The sequence below is a fragment of the Pseudorca crassidens genome, chromosome 2 (genome assembly GCF_039906515.1).
Source record: "Pseudorca crassidens isolate mPseCra1 chromosome 2, mPseCra1.hap1, whole genome shotgun sequence".
NCBI lineage: Eukaryota > Metazoa > Chordata > Mammalia > Artiodactyla > Delphinidae > Pseudorca > Pseudorca crassidens.
Genome location: NC_090297.1, coordinates 105,353,327 through 105,366,336, shown reverse-complemented (window position 1 = coordinate 105,366,336; position 13,010 = coordinate 105,353,327). Strand labels below are relative to the sequence as shown.

The window sequence follows — 13,010 nt, the reverse complement described above, 5'->3', positions numbered from 1 at the left end:
AATACTATTGAACTTGCTTGTAGCTACATGAGTGTACGTGGGCCAGGCTTGGCTAATGCTGCAATTCTGAGAAGTGGCCTTGCACTTGAAAGTTCAGTGCAATTAATGCAGATGAAATATAAGAAGAGAGCAGTGAAGGTGGGGGTAGAGGATATTGTGTACTAAAATGCTTTTTAGTAGAGAAAACTAAACTTAAAAACTTGAAACATCTCCCTTCTTTTTCCTAATGGAAGATGAGCAAGTCCAGGCAGATTTTATGCACCTGTGAAACTGAGACAGACAGGTTAAATTCTACAACTTCTGATAAACGGTGCTGCCAGCACAGAAGCCACAGGTTGTTAAACATAGTGCCTTATACTTGCATTGCGAGTTATAGATGTATAGATACATGTATGTCCTGTGAGGCTTTCCTTGTTTAGGACTTGGGGTCTGGACCCTTTAACAGTACTAAGCTATTCTTCTTATTAACACTTATATCCTTGAAAGCTCCTTTAACAAATATGTTGTGTCCCTGAGGAATTTTTCATAAAAGAAGTCTTGATGAATAGCTCCTTATCAATATATAACAACAGAATTCTCATGTTCTTTTCAGCTGATTTTTATTCTTAGGTTGGAAGCTTTATAAACTTCAGTGTTAGGTAGAGAAGTAGGAGGAGGTGGTTCTTAGGCTCTGCCTGTATCCTTTTGCCTGTCTTGGGTCACTGCCAGTAAGTTAAAGCAACTAATTTTGGCCCGCAAACCTGGCATGAATAGATAGGAGTTTAGCGAGGCTTCTTTCAACACCATCCCCAGGTTAACCATAATCCTAAGTGAAGTTTCTTTCTCATTGTTCCATTGTGGCATGTCAGCACCATTAATTTCGTATAGTAATTCCTTTATCCCCTTTTTTCTTGTGACTAAGCAGGATGAGAAACATTTCTCTTTCTCGATTTGGAGTAATTAATTAAATCCTTCATTTAAAATTTGGCTATCTGTCTTTCATCAGGGCTAGCAAGATTGAATACAAAGGGGTTGAAGAAGTCAGAATGTGATAAAAATGTAATTATCTAAAAATTTCCAAGTGCTTTTTTCTCTGTTAAGCTAGCATAAATGTGTGGGCATGATGGGGGTTTTCATTAAGTCCTCTTCTCAGCATCCTGTTGCTAGGAATTTTGTAGGTAGAAATGAAGTTTAGTGTTTCTTTCACCCCATCATGTGAGAGAGTGTGTGTGTGTGTGTGTGTGTGTGTGTGTGTTTGTGTGTGTTTGTGTTATGTGAGTGTTTTGTTTTCATATTTGTCTTAGTTGTGTTTTATTTTACATCTCGATGTAAGGTAATTTACAATTTGTCTGGGGCTTCCCAAAGTTTTCTATGTCCTATTTATCCATCATCAATAATCTTCACTAGCACTTCATCCTCTGTGTCCAAAAATATATTACTGACTCTTATACTGGTGCCTTCAGCCTTCCCTTATTAATGCAGTTATCTTCTGTTTAAAATGTTCTTCTCCTAAACAGTCTCCTACTTGGACGTTTATGAAAAGGTCTTTATGAAAAGAAAGTGAAAGCAAAGACTAATAAAGGCATTATTTAAGTAACAGGTGGTATTACTCAGGAAACACATCCAAATGGAACATTATATCCATTTCTTTTCTTCATATAAGTATGAGGAGAAGGTAGGGGTTAATAAGAAAAGAGGCTGATTAGACCTTATGTAGAATAGTAGCATTTAGGGCACTTGAGTCTGTATAGATTCAGTAAATTTCCTGCAGTTACTATATGTATAGTCCTTTATCCTGAACTCTGAAAGTAAGACTCTGAGGCACTTTAGGATCCTCACTCTTTGTCTCAGTCTGCACAGACCAGGTGGCTTAACCAACAGACATTTATTTTCACAGTTCTGGAGGTTGGGAAGTCCAAGATCAAGGAGCTGGCTTACTTGGTTCCCTGTGAGGACTTGCTTTCTGCTTTGTAGATGGCCACCTTCTCACTATATCCTCACATGGTAGGGAAAGAAAGCTCTGGTCCCTTGTCTCCTTTTAAGGGCACTAATCCCATCATGAGGACCCCACCCTCATGATTTCATCTACCTAATTATTTCCCAAAGGCCTCAGCTCCAAATGTCATCACATTGGGGATGTTGGTTTCAACGTAAGAATTTTGAGAGGGCACACTCAGTCCATAGCACTCTTCAAAGGAAAGTTTAATATTCATCAAACTGCTGTTTATTGAGCTGGCTACTATGATTGAGCACTGTGCTGGGTGTCGTGAACAGACATAAAGGCCAAGAGGAGGCCTGTGCTGTCTGACTTTCTTATTCACAAGTACCTGTACTGGGAGTGTCTGCTAATGAATGTTGTGTTTTTCCTGCGTAAGACATGGTGGCAGTCCTCTGATGTCTTGCCATCTTGTTGGGGAGATGAGGCATATATATGTGTGGGTGTGTATGTATATGTGTGTGTATATATATATATATATATATATATATATATATATATATATACACACACACACATATATATACATATATACACACACACATAGTCTATAACTGCCCAATGGAGCAGCACAGGTGATAAGAACTATGGAGATTCAGACAAGGGGATGACTATGGGACAGAAGACTACAGTCAGGGGATTTTTTTGTGTTTCACTTAGAATCTGAGAATATTGACTGTGTCTTAGGAGATGGATAGGTGGAAGGCCGGAAGTAGAGAGACTGAGGGGACTAGAGAGATATTATTAACTGGAATAATTGTTACCAATATCTTCATCATTTTTTTCCTTAATGACACAGTTTTAAAACTTTTCTACATCTTGGGTGTTCCCTTCTGTCTATACTTCAGTTTGTGTGAGGTTTTACTAAACTGGTATGTGGATTAATCTGTTTCACAGTGATAGCTCATTAAAAAAAATCATTCCTTTAGCACATGCTGGCTTGAATGCTTGAAGATAGACTGTCTAGAGTTAGGGGTGAGTGGGGAGACCGGGGACAAGAAGAGAGGGCAGCTGGGAGCAGTCATCTGTCCTCCCCTCCCTTTTTTGGCCTTGACTGTTGAGTCTTGTGCTGCTTCCAGAGCAGAGTGACCAGGTAGGCTTGTGGACACCATTTGCAGGGAAACTCAGAATTCAAGAATCTCTGAGGCAGCAGAAACAATGGGTTGGGATAGGAGGAGTGATGGAAAAACAGAGACACCAGGAACAGGATTGGTCTTCATGTAAGGCATAGCGCATTCTCGTAGCTGAGAATTTAGGTGTTCCCACCTCAGATATCTTCTGTCCAGCATATCATTGGCCTGATCCAGTTCAGTTCAGGCATCCAGAGTAAGCAAGCATCTGTTCGCCACATCTCTGGTTACCCCAAATTAGCTCATGTCCTTTACTGCTTGTTTCCTCTGATTATATAGTACATATCCAAACCCTCAATTATCCAGAATAAACCAGGGATGCCTATTCTATGTGGAAAACATTTGACAGTGGTTATGATTTTTTACCTTGACCATGGTAGTGCCTTGGCCATTTAACCACCTGTCCCTTTAAAGTTTTGAAATGCTGGGGTTCTTATTGTGTAAGCCAGAGACATCTCCTTGCGTAGTTATTTTACTGGGTAACTTGCCCCTTCTGAAACCTCACTCAGCCTGAAAAGTACCTCAGGAGCCTCTTTGACTTTAATTTTTCTGTCTTAGTCCCATTTGTATATAATATTTGTGGTGTCTGATTTTCTGTCTCATGTTAAAATTCATGGTCTTGAATTTCTGGGTCACTCTTAAAAAAGTGGACAGAGCTTGATTACTAATGAAAAGTTGACTCATTTCCTTCCAGGCAAAGGTTGACACTGACAGTCAGAGTTTATAATTAGTCTTCAGAGAAGCATACTCTCTAATTATGACATATTACCCATTCTTTCCTAAATTTTATAAGAATTAATGAGAGCATCTTGAGCTGGGGAAATGAGTAAGACAGGTACTTACGCTGTGCTGAGAGGATATATAAAAATTGTATCTGGAAAAAGGTCCTACATGAATTTAATTAAGTGATTGATTCCCTGCAAGTTTAAATTTGGTGCATCTCTTCCCAGACACACACATCAGTCATTTTTAGTCTTGTGAAATTTTTCAGTAGATCAGATTCCATAAAGGGACTGCAATGTCTACCACCATTCTGTGCTGAAGAAAACAGGCTCTCATGTTGGCCAGATGTCTTGGGGAAGATGGTAAGGACTTTCCCTTTTAGGCTCAGGGTTCCTTGTTATTCTCCATATCTTGTTTAAATACATCACTCTTTCTCTTTTGCTTATTCTTTGCTTCCTTATGCTTCCTGTGAGGGATTAGCTGAAAGTGTGAGTTGTACAACAGTTCATTTACACAAGTATGTATTGAACTGTCTGTGTACTTAGAAGGTTGATAGTTGGGCAGTGTGAAGGATATAAAAGAAGAAACACAGGCACAATTCTTTCCCCAGGGAGCCCCTGCTTGGAGTGGGTTGATGGTTGAGACATACTCAACCACTGACCTCAAGCATTACCGTCAGCAAGCATCATTACATTCTCGGGCAGTATTGCTGAGGGAATTCAACAGCCAAAATTGTAGAGTCATCATACTTAGGAGGTGGAAGGGATTTTGTCGAGCACCTTTCCCACTGATCTTGTTTTATATGTGAGGAACCCAAGGCTTAATATAGCCAAGTGACTTATCCTGTATTACATAAGTGATTAGAATGTAGAGTGGGACTAAAAGCTGTTTCTCAGTCCCCATTAGGTGACCTAAAGATTCAGTGCTATTTCTTTTCATTTTTGGTACCAACCCTCAAGGAACAGGGTGAATATATAGGGAGAAGGGGAGGAGAGAAGGAGAGAGAAAAGCAGAATTAAAAACAAACAGTTCAGGGCTTTTATGAGGCAGTTTGAAAGACCAAGAATTTTAACTCTAGCTGTACATTTTATTTTTTAACATTCCATGAAACAAAAACAATGTGGAAATTCTTTTGCATTCCTTCTAAAGGAGGTCTTTAATCCTCCTAAAGGATATTAGTATCCAAGGGGGCTGTAGAACATACCTAATGGAATCGTACAATTTTAGAGTTGAAGGGAATATTAGAGATTATTTGGCCTAGCATCTTGTTTTAATACATGAGGAGGCTGAGGCTCAGAGAAGTAAGGTGGCCAATTCAAGGTTCACATCTGGTGGAAGAGCCAGGGCTGATCTAGAGGAAAGGTCTGTGGGGAACCACTCAATCAAAACCTCTGAGAACATGCTAAAGTCTTGGGTGAGAGTTTTTGTAAAACAATATACTAGTTATATTTTTATTCTTTTTTTAAAAATAAATTTATTTACTTATTTATTTATTTATGGCTGTGTTGGGTCTTTGTTGTTGCACGTGGGCTTCTCATGGCAGTGGCTTCTCTTGTTGCGGAGCACGGGCTTCAGGCGCGCAGGCTTGGCTCCGTAGTTGTGGCTCGCGGGCTCTAGAGTGCAGGCTCAGTAGTTGTGGCACATGGGCTTAGTTATTCCGTGGCACGTGGGATCTTCCCAGACCAGGGCTCAAACCTGTGTCCCCTGCATTGGCAGGCGGATTCCCAACCACTGTACCACCAGAGAAGCCCAATATATTTTTCTTCTTATTCAGATAAAAAGCAAACTCATAACTACATATCTATCTATCTATCTATCTATCCATCCATCCATCCATCCTTAGGTATGCCGTAAGTACATCTCACTTACCAGTAGACATGGGTTTTTTAAGCAGAATGGTGCAGGAGAATGTAGCTACATCAGGCATGGCTTTGCCTTGACTCAGTTTAGTAAGTGAAGTGCCTCTCAGGATGAATTTATCTTCACTTTGTATGAACTTGAGTGCATACTTTCAGGATTCTTGCTTGATATTCAGTTTCTTTGGTTTGGAAGGCCACAAATCATTGTAATATCTTAGATTTTTTGGGGCCATGGTCCCATCTTTTAAAGGAAGTAGCGGCCCATCTTTTAAAGGAAGTAGTGGTTTTTGTCTTGAGTCACCACATGAAGGTTATACACCATAATTTTTTTCCTTGATGTTCGTTATTTTTATTATCTTTGGTTCAAATTATGCAGAGGTACGACAATTGACAATGATGATTCTTTGACCATTGGATTGCCTTTCTGAAATTAAACGCAGTTCATAACAAGTGCTCCTAAAGTGCCCTGACTTCTAGTAAACAAAAAAAGTTACCTAAATTGTAAGCACATGTTTTGAAGGTGTTTTTAGCCTATGTGTACTTTAATGCTGTCCTGGCCTTAGAGCAGGGATCAGCAGACTTTTTTCTTAAAGTGCCAGATGGTAAAGGTTTTAAGCTTTGCTGGCTAAGAAGCAAATTGAGGATATAATGTAGGCACTTATATACCTCTTTAAAGCATGACCATTAAAAAAATGTAAAAGCCAGCTTTAGCTCCTGGACTGGAGGTATAAAAACAGGTGGCCCATGGATTTTGCCCAGGGCAATATTTGTTGACCTTTACCTTAGAGCATAATAACCACTTGAAATGCTTCATGTCCTTGGAGGGCATGCGGTATAGACTGGAAGAGCCATTTTTGGGCTAAGCTTTTTTTTTTTTAATATACAAAAGAAATTCTTAAAGCAGATGTTGCTGAAATTAGAACCAAGAATTATATCTGAATCTTCCTGTATCAGTTTTTGGTTGATGCCACTTTTCTAGTTGAGATGACCCATGCTGGAGATATGCACTAAAGCCGAGATCCTGTTAAATTAATGAGTGTTTTCAATAAAATGAATAAAAACATTACATTTTTTTCTTTGATGGTAACTGTTCCCTTATTGTCATAAAAGTAATGAATGTTGTGAGATGTCATTAACTTCATCAAAGTTATCCTTTGTGTGGAAAAGTTTTTTGGGTGATTATTGTGATGGTGATGATTTTAATAATTATGTTTGTTCTCAAAAGCTTATAATCTAGAGGGAAACAGATAAACAAAACAAATCCAGTCCCAGCCGTGTAGTTGATGATAGAGCATGCTTCCAAGTATAGATACCAGTAGGCTAAGACTTTCAAGTGCACTGCAAGCATTGTCCATGCAGTGAGGGTTTGAAGGTTTTGCTGTTTTTGTTATAAGAATGCAAGAGTACATAAAATAATGATAGCATTGTATTTTTAAAAGAAATAATCTGTATGGTATCTGCATGTATGTTAGATAAATTTTCTCGTTAGACCACTGTTTAGCTTTGCAAGATCTTCACTTTGACCCTACGGAGGCATAGAATTTGATTTCATACAGCAGATCAGGCATAGGTAAAGGAATTTCCAAAGCTGAGGAACACTTTTTTGAAGACATGTGAGTTTGAATATATACGAATATAGGCAACATTTGTAGGAAACTTTTCTGTTTAATTCAGCTAACATTTATGAGTGTTATGAGTGCCAGATACTAAGCTAAAAATTACCTTATTTGGATATGCAATATCATTGTTTCTCAACCTTTTTATCATTATCACCCCTTGCCCCAAAGGAGCCTTTTTAGAGTTTTTTCCTAATCTCGCCACCCCTGCCCCATGCAACTTTAATACCATAGATATATTGTATATCAGTTTATCTACTGTGGCCCTTTGGAAGTTCACAAACCATTGTAATATCTAAGATCTTTTTTTACCCTCAAGAACCATTTTTTTAACCCTTTGGGCCATTGTCCTATCTTTTATGGGAAGTAGTGGTTTTTGTCTTGAAATAGGGTTCAAGGCACTGTTATTTATTTTTCCCATGATGCCCACTATTTTTATTATCTCTGGTTCTAATTAAGGCCATTTAAATGGGATTTTGTAGTGTTTCAGGGCATTTTGAAATTGTATTTTCCAATTATTCATTGAATGTTTTTGCATACCTATATGTGTGATTATTACTTTTTCAAGAATGATGTATTCAGAATCTACAAAGAAATATTTTTTACCCTCTTAAAGTTTGGAGAAATGCAGGTTTTTCTCCAAGCCTACTCTCACATTCAGGTTTGGTTTGATATGATTTGAGTACAATTATTTTTGAACTAGGAATCCTTTCAGACCAAACCATAAGCTTTTGGAACTTTCTGTTTTCATATATTTTTTAGACTTCAGAATTTTACAGGTGGTCACCTACTCATGTTGGCGAACAGAAAGCAAGCACCCACACTCAATTTTTTTCTCTGAAATTTTGTTTAATTTTTACTGCTAAGTTTCTAAAAAGAGTGTAGCAGTTTATGTTACTGAGGCCACTTTGCAGGATGTTCTGTCACTCAGGATCCTGGTGCTTCATGTAGTCAGTGTTTTATCAAAGATTAATGAAAGTATAAAAGAAAATGCAGACTCTGTGTGTGTGTGTGTGTGTGTGTGTGTGTGTGTTCATATTTTGGGGGAATATGTGATTTAAAAAATCTACTCCATATAGATTTGGCTTGCCCACTTTAAATGATTTAGGGGTAAGTGAAGGGTAAGAAGTCCTCTATATATGAGGAATCTTAATTAGTATTGATAATCCTTTGGGTAAATAGCTCAACCTAGTGGTTCCCAAACTTTGAGTATAATTAAAGTTTTTTGAAGGTGTAAAGACTCCATGGACCCTTGCATTTTGCCTTTTGGCTTCTGTTAAGAATGTAAGCACTAAAAAAAAAAAAAAAAAGAAAAAAAAAAGAATATAAGCACTGAATAGTTGAATGCCTTCTATATACCAGTTACTGTATTATGCACTGGGAGTATGGTGATGAATAATTCTTAGTCTGTTGGGCAGACAAATAATCATAATACAAGGTAATGAGTGATATATGTTAGGGTTATGGGAATATACAGCAGGGGGCATCAAGCCTGTTTCTCAAAAGAAATAAAATTTGAGCTGAAGCTTAAAGGAATTTTAGGGCTTAAGAAGAGGGAGGGGAAAAGTGTTTTGGGCTGAGTGAACAGCATGTACAGAGGTCTGGAGGCACACTGTAACATGTTCTAGGAGCTAAAGAAGCTGAGCCTTGCGAGAGTGTGAGGCATAAAGGAGAGATGATCTTGGGTTGAAGCCACTTCATGGTCTCTTGTTTGAATACAATGCATAATGTCAAAATCTACTCAGAATTCAGTAACCCTTCATAATACCTCAAAATTTTAATAATTGTAACAGCATTTACAGTCCATTTAATATGGATAGGACATTATCTGGTAGTCTAGAGAGTGTTTTATAAGCGTTTACAGACTCCTTGCAGCAACTGTACAGTGCATAGCTTGGGAACAACTGGCTTAACTCATTCATTTTTGCCTATTACTGTGAAGGGTGCTTTTTGTAAACTTATGTGTTTAGAGTATGTTTGCCGTGTTTTAATCACAAATAGATATTTTCTCAGGGTCCAGTGCAGTGAAATATGGTAAGGTACTGATCGTGTGCTAGAAGACAGAGGAAAGACCATCTTCTGTTATAGCAGCAACAGAGCTCTTTCAGTGCTGTTTGTATGCCCTTGCCCAATCTTTCAAGTGATGATTGAAGAGGCTAGGCACTCAGTTCAGCTTTTGAGTTCTGATAAATGAGCCCAGACTATAAACTGGAAGATAAGGGTGTTTGCAAATTCTTACGTAAATAAAACATGGTTTCCCATTGCAGTGGTTAACCATGATTTCATAGTCTCTGATGAAGATGAACAATGCTATGAACTAAGTTTTAAAGCATATACCACGGCAGCTTCTGGTTGATTTGGATTTATTAAAATCAGTGTGTGTTTATTGCTTTATTCAGATGGGTGGGGGGTGGTTGAAAAAGCTGAACACGTGGAAACCCAGCGAGGTGGAGTTTCAGAAGACAATTCCCAGCCTCACAACTCCCCATGAAATCCTTTTCCTGTGGGAAACTTTTAATTTGGAAGCGTTCAGCCTAATGTGGGAACCAAGATTAACATTTTCTGAACTACTTCTACAAGAAAAGCAGAAATGTTCTGTTCAGGAAGCTGAATTTACATAGTAGAAAAATGGGCTGTCCTGCAGTATTTGGTAGTCTTTGTTTATTAGTTGTGGTAAAAGAAAAAGGTGTGTGTGTGTTTGTGTGTGTGTGTGTGTGTGTGTGAGAGAGAGAGAGAGAGAGAGAGAGAGAGAGAGAGAGAGAGAAATTGATTGTATGTTTGTCTTTGTTTCCTTTACATCAAACCAGCAAAGCCCTAGAAAATGTGTTTTACCACAAACAGCCCAGCACTGGGCCCTAACTCTATACATGAATACTTTTTTAAAAAAATTTTTTGAATTTTATTTTATTTTTTATACAGCAGGTTCTTATTAGTTATCTATTTTATACATATCAGTGTATACATGTCAATCCCAATCTCCCAATTCATCCCACCCCCACCCCCCTGCCGCTTTCCCCCTTGGTGTCCATACGTTTGTTCTGTACATCTGTGTCTCTATTTCTGCCCTGCAAACTGGTTCATCTGTACCATTTCATGATTGCTTTTTTTAGTTCTTTTTCTTTTTCCTTCTTGCTAAGTAAGCTATAGTATTTCCTTTTTTTTTTTTCCTTTCTTTTTTGTGGGGAGGGGAGGTGACAGTGGGAGTGGGAATGGCAAGAAGAAGTTAGCCTCACAGAGTTCTTCCCTTTTCCCCTCTTTACCAGGAAGTTAACAAGAAGTCTTCATGTACTATTTTGTTTTGTTTTGTTCTTTTGTTGTTGTTTTTTTTAAAACAAAGTCAGTAATTAGCATAACCCAGTTGGTTACCTTTATGCAGAGTTATAGAATTAAAAAGTTGACAGTCTGATGAGATGTCAAACTGGTGGTACTGAGAGGAGGGGAACGGTGAGGTTGGATTAGTAGGTTGGGCCTCTTGAATGCCAACCAAGAGTTTAGACTTGACTCTGTAGACTCTGGGGCATCTAGGAGTTTGTAAGCCAGAGCCTTGGGAATTAAGTGTTATATAGGAACTTTAACTGGTTACAGTTAGCCTTGGCTGTTAGCAATTATTTTTTATCTACTTTAACGGGGGCCTGGGGGAGGGGGCAGGAAACTAAGCTGGCATTATGGTCACAGGAAAGAACAGACTGATTTGGGGCCTTTTCAAACTGCAGACCTTTGTTACTGACCAATGCTTAATTTGGTTTCTTATTTTTTCCCTCTGCCCTTACCTCATTTCCCTTAACGACAGCTCCCCCTCTAGAGCTCAGCTAGGGCAGGCTGCCACTGTGGGTTGGGGGGCCGAGAGGCCCAGAGCAAGAAGAAAGTGGGTTGAAAGCGGAGTTCTGTTTAAAGAATTTTCTGCTGGAAACCAGCCCAGAGGGAGTAAAGAGGAGCTTTAATGAGGAGCAGCTGCAGGGCCGACACAACCCACATGAGACATTTTTTCCCCCCTCCATTCCACATTCTGTATAGTTTTTTAAAAATCATGATTTTGAAATAGCTGTTTTGTAAAGCACGCCTCTTTTTTCCTCCTTCTTGTATGTGGTGGGGTTTTGCGTTGTTGTTTTATTTTTTTAATGACCAAATCCTCGCTAAAAAAAGCTAAAGGCAGAGCTGCAGCGAAGCCGTGCATGCCATTTGGGCTCACCCTGCTGATACAGAACATTCGGTGGAGAAAACAAGGAGAGAGAACACTGGCTTTTATTTGGAAAAGGGGCTTATTTCCTGCTCAAACTACAGTCATCTTGGAGCTGACACAAGCTGCTGCAGTGTTTTAAGCTTTTCTCTAGACGAGTGGCTATTCACTTAGGAAACTTGAAAGAACAAATTTTTCTGTCCTGTATTACTAGGGAGACTGATCCTGAACTGCAGCCATTGCCAGATAGATTGGAATTGCTATTCAAATACCAGCTTCGTTGAAGTCTGTAAAGTGGCTACATGTAAACCAATCCAGGCTGCTGGTGACATGTGAGAGTTGGGGTCTGGTTTTCATCTGTTTTATTGAGGGGGGACTGTATGGGCATCCATTCAGTTGGAATGTTTTCTAGTTCCATTTGGAGGAATCCCTTGTTTTCCTCTCTCTTTTCTTTCCTCCATCCCTCCCCTTCACCTCATTCGCCATGTGTGTGTGTTTGAACAGTAACAATGAAAGAGTGGACCTCTTTGTGTCAGAAATGGCAGACTTTTTCCGAAAAAGGCATGAATATATCTGTATGGAGCTGATAAGTATTCAGATTAGTTTGTGAAATTATTTTACAGGGAAAAAGCCCCCCAAAACTTTCCCTGTACTCACAGCCTCCTCTGTGAACTATATTCTTTCAGAGAATATAGTTCCAGAGAGAGGAAGAGATTAGGAGGAAGTCACTGAGAATACTACTTAAATAAGTGATAAATTCCCTGCTGAGAGGCGGGCATTCATATTGTTTTGGGAACAAAAGGCAGCTGTTAGAGTTTTTTGGTTATCTTTTAGAAATTTTTTATATACACCTTTAGTTCAAGATTTAGGCTATTTTCCAAAAATTGTACTTAATAGAACTTAATAGAAGTTCTAATAAACTAATAGAACTAAAGATTTATAAGGGAACTTGGATAATAAACTCAACTTGAGCCATCTCAAGAAAAGGGCTATTTAAGCTCCTGTTTTCAGTGGAGAGCCTTAATTCCCACTCAGACTAACAGGGTATATGGTGTACTTGTATTACAGTTGAACAGGGATTTGCAAAGTTGAAAGGTCTCCTGCTTTAGGAAACAGGGGCCCTTTATTTCTGGCTGTCTCACCCGTTTCTCCCCTTTCTTCCCATGTTCATAATTCTGCTTAGCCTCCTGGGGTGTGAGAGATAATCTTATACCTCAGGATGATTCTTAAGGTGGCCTTGGCCTGTGTTCTACCAGGCAGAGCATAGTGTGAGGTTGGGAGGGGTTTTTGCAACACAGGTGTTCATGGTATTCAAGGCACCTGTGCCAAGGTCTGAAGATATGCCCTTTCTCACAAAAAAATATCAAATAGGAGTTTGAGAGAGGCACAGGAAAGACCTAATTATGGCATAAATGAAGAAGAGCCACACTGTTAGAAATTATGTAGCATGTAACATAGAATGCAACTACTGTTAGATCAGAGATGATCTGATCAGTGAGATGGTGAGATGGTGTGGAGAAAGCTTAATAA

The 13,010-nt window shown here is 38.9% G+C and overlaps 1 protein-coding gene across 3 annotated transcripts in view; it reads left to right on the top strand.

Moving 5' to 3' along the window:
- Nucleotides 1-13,010, top strand: part of NOTCH2 (notch receptor 2) — a 178,152-nt gene that overhangs the window by 60,224 nt on the left and 104,918 nt on the right. Inside the window, exon 1 of one of the 3 annotated variants that reach the window (XM_067727447.1) lies at nucleotides 11,501-11,812. The exons of the other annotated variants lie outside the window; for them this stretch is intronic. The gene's annotated coding sequence lies outside the window, so the exon portion shown is untranslated. Of the gene's footprint in view, nucleotides 1-11,500; nucleotides 11,813-13,010 lie in introns of those variants that run through there. 3 annotated transcript variants of the gene reach the window in all.